Consider the following 10,740-nt stretch of genomic DNA (forward strand, 5'->3'; position numbering starts at 1 on the left):
AGCTCGAGTCTCCTCTCAGAATGAGAGGCGTTAAGTCAATAGTCCACCACGCTGGTCCAATGTGGATTGGCAGACTTCACACACGCAAGATAATTAAGAAAATTCTCTGGTATTCAAGTTTCCTCAAGATATTTTTCCTTCACCGTTTGAGACACGTGATATTTAATTTCTTAAAATGCATACAACTAAAGAGTGGAAGCAGCATGCCCCAGACTGAATTCGAACTCTCACCCTCCAGAATCGGAGGCAGAGGTAATATCCACTGGGCTATCGCGGCTCTCTATCTCTATCGGCTAAAATCGCCGATCGAGGGTTTTATAGTGATACCTCATGCACCACAAATGAGTTATTATCCATTAAGGTCATAAGGCAAAAAATAATTATAAATATTATGACGCTAAAGGTACGAGTATGTTATAATATTTTTACATAACGATGTATCTCTTGAAAAATATGATTTCTCGGAAAATGTGAGCAAGAAGGGTGAAATCGCGATTTTTTGGTAAGTTGACTCTTGAGCCCGGAAAGGTTATATGCCAACAAAGGTTTTATACGGACGTCGCATGGGGAAAACTTGACAATATTACCGACATTAATAATTGAGTACTTATTAAAATATGGATACAAATTAAATTACGTAAAATTTATATGTATATTTATTTACGTTACGTAGTCAAACAACAAACGAATGAACCATGGAAGCATTCGTGTGTTTACAGTAAATAGTTTGCTGGTATCAGTAGGTACAACTCTGTCTAGTCCGTCCAGTAGTGAATCTATGTTTATAAAAGGTTAAAATTCTGAGTCCGTCTATGTAATATCGGATCCTTTCTTTCTTCTAAGAAATTCTCAACAGAAACTAACTGTAATTAATAGTCATTAAAACTTAAATGACCACGTCTGATCAATCTTAATCCATACAAATGAAATTTGTGGATTTGTACATCACTGGGGACAGTATTTCTTGACATTTATAATTTCAAAATCTTCGGGGTTTGAATAAGTAGGTATCCAGTTAAGTTTCCCAACATCCCACTAATTTTATAAACGTGAAAGTTTGTATGGATGTTTGTTACTTTTCAACGCCACTACTACTGAAGCGATTTGGCTGAAATTTAGAATGGAAATATATTTTACCCAGGATTAACACATAGCGTTCTTTTCATCCCGGAAAAAAACCTTGGTTCACGTGAGATTTGTAAAACACTGAATTCCACTCGGAGAAAGTCCGCTAGTAGTCTTCATAAATGCTTTCAAACAGGCATATTCCAAAAGGTATACCTAGGTATTCAAAGTTTTGGCAACCTCAAACCGTGTTCTCTTCCGCAGTCTGTCATTAGCTACTTTGGGCTCCGCCAGTAATAGGCGCACGGAGCGAACAGGCTGGCTAATAAAGATAAAACCGGCAGCGCCGTCAAACGCTACGGCTCGTAAGCGCACAGTTTTTAGCTGCCGGCGGCTAATTCCATATAATTGCGTGTGTAATTTGCGAGCGCATGGGCTCGTAAACCAGACAAATAGGCTTCATCGTCCGTAAAATTATAACGAGTGCCATCCGCGTCACTTGCCAGCGCAGACACTAGACGTGACTTTAATATTCAACCTTCAGCATAACTAGTAGGGTCTGTCAGACCCACCTTCGCACGTAATTATTGTAAGTTGTTCAAATTTGGATTTTGCGGGCAAATGCCGTAATTAGCTGGCTATTTTCCGACGAGATACTATACCTTAAATACATGTGTAAAGTCTAAAATATCATTTTTAGTAGTAAAGTAAAAACCTTTGTGTCATACATTTTTTGGATACTAACTTTTATTTAGATACTAACGGACGCCCGCGACTTCGTTCGCCCATAGACCTCTTTAACTTACAGTAGTATCGCTATAAAAATGGAGTAACTTCTCCCGTTTTCCAAACATTCCCCTTCACTGCTCTGCTCCTATTGATCGTAGCGTGATGAAAAGTATACTATAACCTGCCCAGAAGTAAGAGGAATAATTGCATTAAAATCTATCGAATAGTTTTTGTTTCTATAACGAACATACATACAGACAGACAGACAGACGAAAATTTTACTAATTGCATTTTTGGCATCAGTATCAATCACTAAAACCCCCTGATAATTATTTTGGAAATATATTTCATGTACAGAATTTACCTTTCTACAGATTTATTAAAAGTATAGATTTTTAATTTTTATAGAAATTACCTTGTATTTATCTTATAACTCCTCCTTTTTGAAAGTCGGTTAGTAAATTATCATAATCTTAGAAAATACAAGTTGTATTTAGCTGTCAATAATTTTAAAACGATTATTATAAGTAATTTATTTTTCATTAATATTATATCATACCTACTTATCGATGCATACGAATGCTTAACAAAGTAATAATATAGCAAAAGTATCAAATTAAAAAACTGGATCTAAAGACCCACCAGGCACACTTAACTCGAAACTTTTTTCCTCCAAAAGGTAAGTCTTACTGACCACCAAAAGGTAAGTCTTAACTTGGGAAATATCGACATGATCAATATTACTATTTTATGACTATAAGGCACATACCAAGGGAGGGGGGCTAGCCTAAGCTTTAATAACTTATAGTACACCTCTTGTTAAATAATATATTTTTTCAACAGCAAGAAAATATCAAATCGCACGTCAAGTCGTCCGTCTGCGCCGCTCCGTAACGTCATTTAAGCGTAGGCTTTATAACGTGACACTCGTGACACGTATGGCTGACATTTCGCGACTTTATACATCGGGATTATAAACTGGAGTTTATTGACTACAATTTTTTAAACAGCCTGTATATATACCTAATGTTAGGGTAACGCGTGTAAAGTACCTAAAGGTGGGTTTAGATTAAGCAACATGAAAAAATCAAATGCAAAGTACTTTGCAGTTGAGTCTACATGATATCCTTAACACATGATATCATGTTTTGGCAACTTGATTCAACTTTCTTTTGAAAGTATTGGTCGCCCAAGGAAAATGCGGCTTTTCTTTGTAGCCGTTCAAGCACCGGATTGGACGTTCGTTTTACTCTTAGAGCAAATCATGGAATGGATTTCATTATTATCTATGAATAATACTCACGATAGTTAAAATATAAGTTTGTTTGAGGTACAAAGCTGGTGCAGCTATCAAAGAAAATGTGACGTTTTCACTTGTCTTGCCAAGGTATGAATCCCCTAAATGGCCTTGTTCTTATTATGAAGTGACAGCAATTTTTTTTTTAATAACAGGCGTGCGCTTGGCTGCAATCATGCTTGACATTAAGCGATGATGCAGCCTATGGTGGAACGCGCTTTCCAAGAAGATGCCTATTCACTCTTGACTTGAAAATACCCATGTTGTAGGTGGTAGGGGAAACGAAAGCTGGAAGGTAGGATTCCATAACTTCGCAGTGCGGATCAGGTACGAAGAAGGCTTCGAACGCGTCCAAGGGACATCAACTAAGTATGGATGCAGACCTTTATCTAATCATTACGTTATATTATACTAGTCTCAGAACAAAAAATTATAATGCATTGTGGATTCACCGTTACAAGTAATGTCAAGAAACATTATCTACATGTCAGCACAGCTTATTTAGTAGAATGAAGTAAGAGTTATCATCGTCATGAAACAAGTCATAATTTTATTTTATGATGTCATGAAACATATCATAATTTTGTTTCATGTTGTCGCATAGCTTACGAGCTTCATCATGCGAGTGTTAACTTGATAACTCTTTCCACGTTGAATACCTAAGTAGGTCAATTTTGATAATTTATATAAAGAGATTATTATTATTTATATACCTGTGTACTTACGTATTATCATAATGTAATCGTAATTATTTTGCCGTAAAACTTCATGAGATGTCAATGATGTTAACGTACCGTATTTCGGTAACGCAATAGCATACTTATTCATATCTTCCATACGAGTATTAGTGTCTCTATTTGTGTCTATTGGACACTAATACTTATGTATCACGCTTTGATCGCTATAAATAATCTTTACTTCTATACTAATATTATAAAGCTGAAGAGTTTGTTTGTTTGATTGATTGATTGAACACGCTAATCTCAGGAACTAGGTACTGGTCTGATTTGAAAAATTCTTTCAGTATTAAATAGTGTATTTATCGAGGAAGGCTATAGGCTATATCTTATCCCCGTATTCCAACAGGAACGAGAACCACGCGAGTAAAACCGCGCGGCGTCAGCTAGTCACTAATATTCGTAAGCTTCATTTAATTGTGATTTGACGAATAAACAAAGTGGAAAATTTCGTATCCGTTGATTGTGTGAGACGTTGACTCATCGACTTCACTCGTGAAGAATAAAAGAAAAATGTCGACCAATCACTGCAAAGTTGTCCCAGTCCCATCTCTTTCGCCCCAACGCAAAGAAAGAGAGAGCGATATTTCCGACTCGGTCGCGATTGGATTATGTCTCTCTCGTATCCAGATACATCTCAGACCTACAGTTCATAGGGCCAAGCAGCCAAGCACACTGCCTCCAAATCAAACATTAATGTAATTGTAATACAAAAATGCTTGCCAAAGTCTATCTGTATACTCCTCAGTCAACGAACTATGACACGTCCTCGATAAACGCCAACAAAAGTCAACAATTAGCGCCGGAAGCGCTCGGTGACGTAAGCACACCCGAGCTTACTGCTTGTGCAGTGAAAGTTGATCCTATTCCAACTAGTTCTTGTACACTAGCGCTGAAAAACGCGCGTTTTATTACCCGCTTTCACAATTAAGGGCAGTATGTCTATACTAACTGTGCCATAGTTTATTGCAGCATTTTCTAGGTGACTCCCGGAAATATTCGCTCGTAAAAACTGGAAAGTTTAATACATAAACTCGTTTCTCATGAAAACGGTTTGGCATTGGAAAAGAAATTAAATTTTTATTGCAGAAAATAATATACAGTGCCTGAAATTTCAATTCAGGAAAAATGCAAGCTCAAATTTATAAAATTTAAAACGACTATTGTTGGTAGCTAAGTATTTACCCTTTACGGCATAACGACTGAACATATTTGAATAACATTCGCCAGATACATATATTTTAGTCTGTTACAGCACATATATATGCTACTTTTTATTCCAACATTCTCATAGAAATAGGATTTCCGCGGGTGACATTGCGACTATCCTTTTGAGACCTACCACCGCTTGCACTGCGTAAGCGGCTAAAGTTACGCACAAATCATGTATGAAGTAATTATTCTCTTTTAAAACTTCTGAGGCGAAGTCGCGAGCATCCGCTAGTAGTAAATAAAAGCGTCAAAGATCGCTAGTGTAACATGTAACACGGTTAAGTTAAAAAGTAATTGAGCGTATGAACTGTGATCTGACGCATTCGTTAGTCGTTACGAAGCGTTATGCAAGTGTACTGGGACCGATACAGATCTGTCTGTATAAGTCTAATTTAGCTTTATCTAGAGCAGTCAAGATGCTGCAGCAATTTTATTTATTTATTGTGTACTAGCGAACGCCCGCGACTTCGTCCGCGTGGAATTTAGTTTTTCACAAATCCAGGGATTTTTCTGGGATAAAAAATAGCCTATTCGTTAATCCGGAGTAAAATTTATTTCTGTGCTAAATTTCAGCCAAATCGCTTCAGTAGTAGCGGCGTTAAAGAGTAACAAACATACATCCGTGCAAACTTTCGCGTTTCTAATATTAGTAGCACTAGTGGATGACCCGCGGTTTCGTCCGCGTAATTTCCGTTTTCTGCTTATATTTAATACAACAAGATTTATATAAATCCATTCAGTGAAATCGAAGATTATAATTATCTTTTACTCGTGTATTTTCTGATTCAAAGAAGGTCTAAAGCGTAACTACTTAAGTAGCTTCGGAACACGAAGTCCTGGGTTCGATACCTAGGTCGGGCTATAAAATATTGACTTTTTCTTTCCCTTAAATCTGGGCACAGAATTGAGAAATTGCGAGAGCACGTTAAGCCGTTGGTCGTTGTCATCTAATAGTGATCGTTATATGACCACCGCCCGCTGAACCGTTTTGGAGCAGCGTGGTAGATCTAAACTGCGCTGCGTCCTAAAAAGCTCAGCAGTGGGGTTTTCGTGGAAAATGGGGTTAAACATAGTCTAATACGTTACTCACTGATAATGTAGCTTTCCATTAGTAAAAGAATATTAACATTTGGTTTAGTGGTACAGATGTAAAAACGTAATAAGCAATTAGGATAAATTATTAAAAATAATATTTTAATTGTAAAAATTTTACATATTTTTTTTTGCATTTGCATAAAAGAAGTCACATTCTCATTTATAATAACTAGTTTTCTCTCATACATATTTCTTTTAGTTAATTAAACTCAAGATGCCTCACTGGTCTAGTGGTTAATTGTCAATAATTATTTTCAGACCGGAGTTGTGAAGCTGGTGGAGGTACACTCCGTGCCTCGATGAGCATGTTAAGCGACCAGGACAGAGATCCTGGGTTCGAACCCCGGCTGAGCCGATTAAGATTTTTTTAATTGGTTCAGGTCTGGCTGGTGGGTGGCTTCGGCCGTGGCTAATTACCACCCTACCGACAAAGACGTACCGCCAAGCGATTTAGTGTTCCGGTACGATGTCGTGTAGAAACCGAAAGGGGTGTGGATTTTCATCCTCCTCCTAACAAGTTAGCATGCTTCCATCTCAGATTGCATCACCACTTATCATCAGGTGGGATTGTAGTCAAGGTCTAACTTGTAAAGAATGAAAAAGCCATCTGTCCCGATCATTATCATTAATAAAGTTAAAATATCAGTCGATATTATCGGATATTGTATAACATAACCAGTAATCGAACCCGGGCTCTCAATCAGCGAGGAGAGTTAGCCGACAAAAACACATTACAGCAATAACAAGTTAGATAATTACATAATTAGTATGGAATCTTCTCGGTCCAGTTTTTGAAAAATGTTAACGGAACTAGAGTAACGGATACCGAGAATCAAGAGGATTATTTTTAAATAAATGGTCATAATTTTTATTGCAAAATTAGATTAATTATTTTTTTCTGGCTTCATAGAGTTGAAATCTGCCTAGATCATTCACCGCATGTGCAATAGGTAACGAGTAAGAAGAGCGGCTTTTATCTACCGGCTTAGATTGATTAGATCGTATTTAGAACGTTTAATCTATACTAATCTATTATAATGAGTATCTAATATTTTACAAAAACTTACGGTATTCGTTTACATATATTTTTTTTAATCATTTAATCGGTTAAGAAAATGGGGTAAAATTTGACCCGGTCAAGATTCGAATGAACATTTAAAGAGGTATACTTATCTAAGTTTATTCCATTTAGAGATGTTGTATTTCCATATACAGCTTAAAAAGTTGTCTGTTAGTCTTCACACTTGCCCGAACACACCCTACGTTTTACGTAACTATGTCGTAATCATAATATTATGTTACAATTTTGCTTTCTAACCAATTCAAAAAAGGAGATTCTCAATTTTATACTTTTTAACCAAAGAGTCTGAAGCTATTCTATAAGCAGTTCCAGTTTTCAATCACATCAACTGCCAGATTGTACCAGATCTCTTCATTTGACCCGATGGACGTCAACTGCATAGACTATAAAGACTATAGCTTTCTTTAAAGACTTCCAAACACCACGTCCGTGATTCGCCTGAAACAAATGACTCTCTGGAACTCCTTTGATTCATTTATTCAAATTCTCGAACTATTAGTTATTTTAACATTTTACGAGTAACATTTTAATGAGTAGAGTGTAACAGTTTACTATTTTAAGGCCGTAACTTTGAACAAAGTTACAAGATCAGAACCCGCAACGCTAACTGGCCATCAAAGAAAAAGACAAGAATAATAAATATCATTTAGGTCGTAGTCTCTCGAATTCAAGCTAAAAATGACACACCAAGGCGACCAAATACCACTCACATGCATTAAAATTCGCAAGTAAACACGCGTGACGCAACCATCAGAGTTCACGCCACACACGTCAATCAAGTAACTGGAGCAAGTGGATAGAATGCCCCCGAACAGGAGCGCCGAGTGTCGCAACTTAGTCATTGATGAATGAACGGTTGACTGTCATCTCACCTGATGTTAAGTGACGATGCAGCTTAAGATTAAAGAGGCAGAAGTACAAGTTAATTGAACTATGGGTCCTAAAAGACGAGATCGAGAAGTGAGGACATCCACCGAAGAACCAAAATTACCGGTACAAGACATAGTTCAATGAGTCAGAAAACTGACAATGGCAATGGGTGGGGCATGTAGTTCGATGAGATGGTGGACGTTGGGGTCTTAAAGAGCACTGTCGACCTCACATTGGAAAGCGTTGTGTTGGTTGGTTGGACCTCACACTAGACCATAGTTATCAAACGGATTGCGGGTAACTGCTGGATGCAAGCGGCTCAAAACCGTGTTTGTCCTAAAGCTCTATGTTCAGCAGTGGACGTCCATCGGCTGATAATAATGAAGATAATGATGATACTTTTGGTGGTTTCTACCGGCGGTGTGCCTTTGCATGTAGGGTGGTCTGTTTAACGCCGACAAAGCTAGTCCTGGGCCAGTTTAGAAAATAATCCTTAACTGACCCGAACATAAAATTGAACCTAGGATATAACTGTTGTAAGCCAAGGTATCACCAACATGTCAGAGAGGTTAGTAACTTGATACTCTCCGCTGGTGACAGGCGCTGACATGCGTCAGCTTTGAAGGGGCCATCCTTGGTCGTTAGTTTCAAGTTAACTTGATGTATTAATATAACGACACATTTTAACTAGACCTTGGCTACTGAACGTCAGATCTTAAGTATGTCAGCTGAACATTTTAAACTTAATATAAATATTAAACTTAATGTTAGAAATAATATAAAATAAATAAAAATCGTTTATTTCACTTTCTAAATTTACATAAATTAGTGTGAGTTTGGAACCTTCTTTTAGGAGTAGTAAAACTACTTCTGTATTAGAAGGCTCCGCTCTTCCATAGCTAGTACAGAAATATCAGATTCTAAATGAACATTACAAAATTAAAGTTAAAATTAATGTGTGTGTGTGTGTGTGTGTGTGTGTATGTGTGTATGTGTGTGTATGTGTGCGTGCGTGTGTTTTTCAAGATATAAGTTTAAATAAGGATTCTACTTCTTCATAATTCAGTGACGATAAATATTTAATAACAGTTTTCTTGCATTCCTTAATTATTACTGGGTATATGTCGAGTTTTTTGTTTATCTTATTATATAAAACATCAGATTGCAGACAGAACTGTTTTCTAGCAAAATAGGTTCTAGCCCGAGTGGTTTGGACAACAACATCCTTACGCCTTTTGCGTAGCTTGAGTGGTGTAAATGCCAACGATTTGTGTTTCCTCAACACTGTGTGCAGTATATATAATTTTCTAACCGAAAGAATTAAAGCCAGTTTGACAAGAGGAGCGATTGTAATTTGCGAATGCGATACCCGAATAGACTTCGAAGCAAATATCGCAGACTAAAAAAAGCGTCGAAGACAGTACCTAACAGGGATGGATCCAGAAATTTTTAATGGGATTCCATAAAGTATAAAAAATGCAATGAATATTAATACGTTTAAAAAGAAACTGAAAGCTTGGCTTGTCGAGAAGGCTTTCTAATACCTATAACAAATTCCTAGAAAATAACATTTTATGACATTTACTTTAGTGTGTAAAATTAACGCGCGCAAAGCCGCAAACGCAAGCTAGTATCTAACTATAATAAAGTGTTTATCCTCCACCAATAATGTACGTATTTATCTTCATAAAGCATAATTGCATACTTCCTGTTTGCATGTAATTTTTGGTAATGGAATTGATGCAATCTGCGAGTGACTGGGAGTGAATGTAGCGAAGTATTATTTTGTATTATGCAACACTTCAAATGATCGATTGTCTTTTTTTAAACTGTCTTAAAAAAATATCTAATCTGCTTCGTAACTAATAAAATTGATCTAAACAAAAATCTTCAAAAGTTATGTATAAGTATTGGTCGAGTACAAGTTGAACCATCATCATTCTCAGTCTATTTAGACCCAAAACAAGACCAGGCCTACCTCTTTACCTTATAGAAAAGAGAATATAGAACTTAGACCCTACACGCTGCTCTATAGCGGGTTGACGGGCTTGGCGTGATTTAATTTTGTAACAATCTGGTATCACATGATAAAATTTAATAACCAGGACCGTCATTGGCTATTAACGTGATCTTCCGAGGCGCGAAGGTGTAACTCCAACAACTTCCGAACTCCGAGCTGCGAATTTCGACCGCGGATTACTTGGATAAAAGCAAGCTCAATATTTATTTCATAGCCCGATCCAGGACGACAAAGAGGCGGTATAGCCGGTATGTCCTAGCATTATATGTAACGAAAGCGCCACAGTACGAGCAATTTTAATTTTAACACAAAATTACTGAGCCAATTTTCATGAAAATTAAATGGAACCAAGGTGAAAGTATACTCTTTCAAAAGAAAAATTATTTTTCACAATTGGTTAAGAAATGGCGAAGTTATGAAGTAACAAAAAAACGTACGCGTCCAATTAAGAACCTCCTCTCTTTTTTGAAGTCGGTTAAAAATGTAGATTAATTATTTTATTCTACGCGGACAAAGCTGCTGGCAATGTTTTGTAATAGATAAGTGGTTAGGATTCTAATAAAGATAAGATAATAGAATCGAGAGCGTCCTACCGTATAATGAGTACCATTACTGAGCGCGCGAGTACCAGCAC

Source organism: Bicyclus anynana, chromosome 16, assembly GCF_947172395.1.
Source record: "Bicyclus anynana chromosome 16, ilBicAnyn1.1, whole genome shotgun sequence".
NCBI lineage: Eukaryota > Metazoa > Arthropoda > Insecta > Lepidoptera > Nymphalidae > Bicyclus > Bicyclus anynana.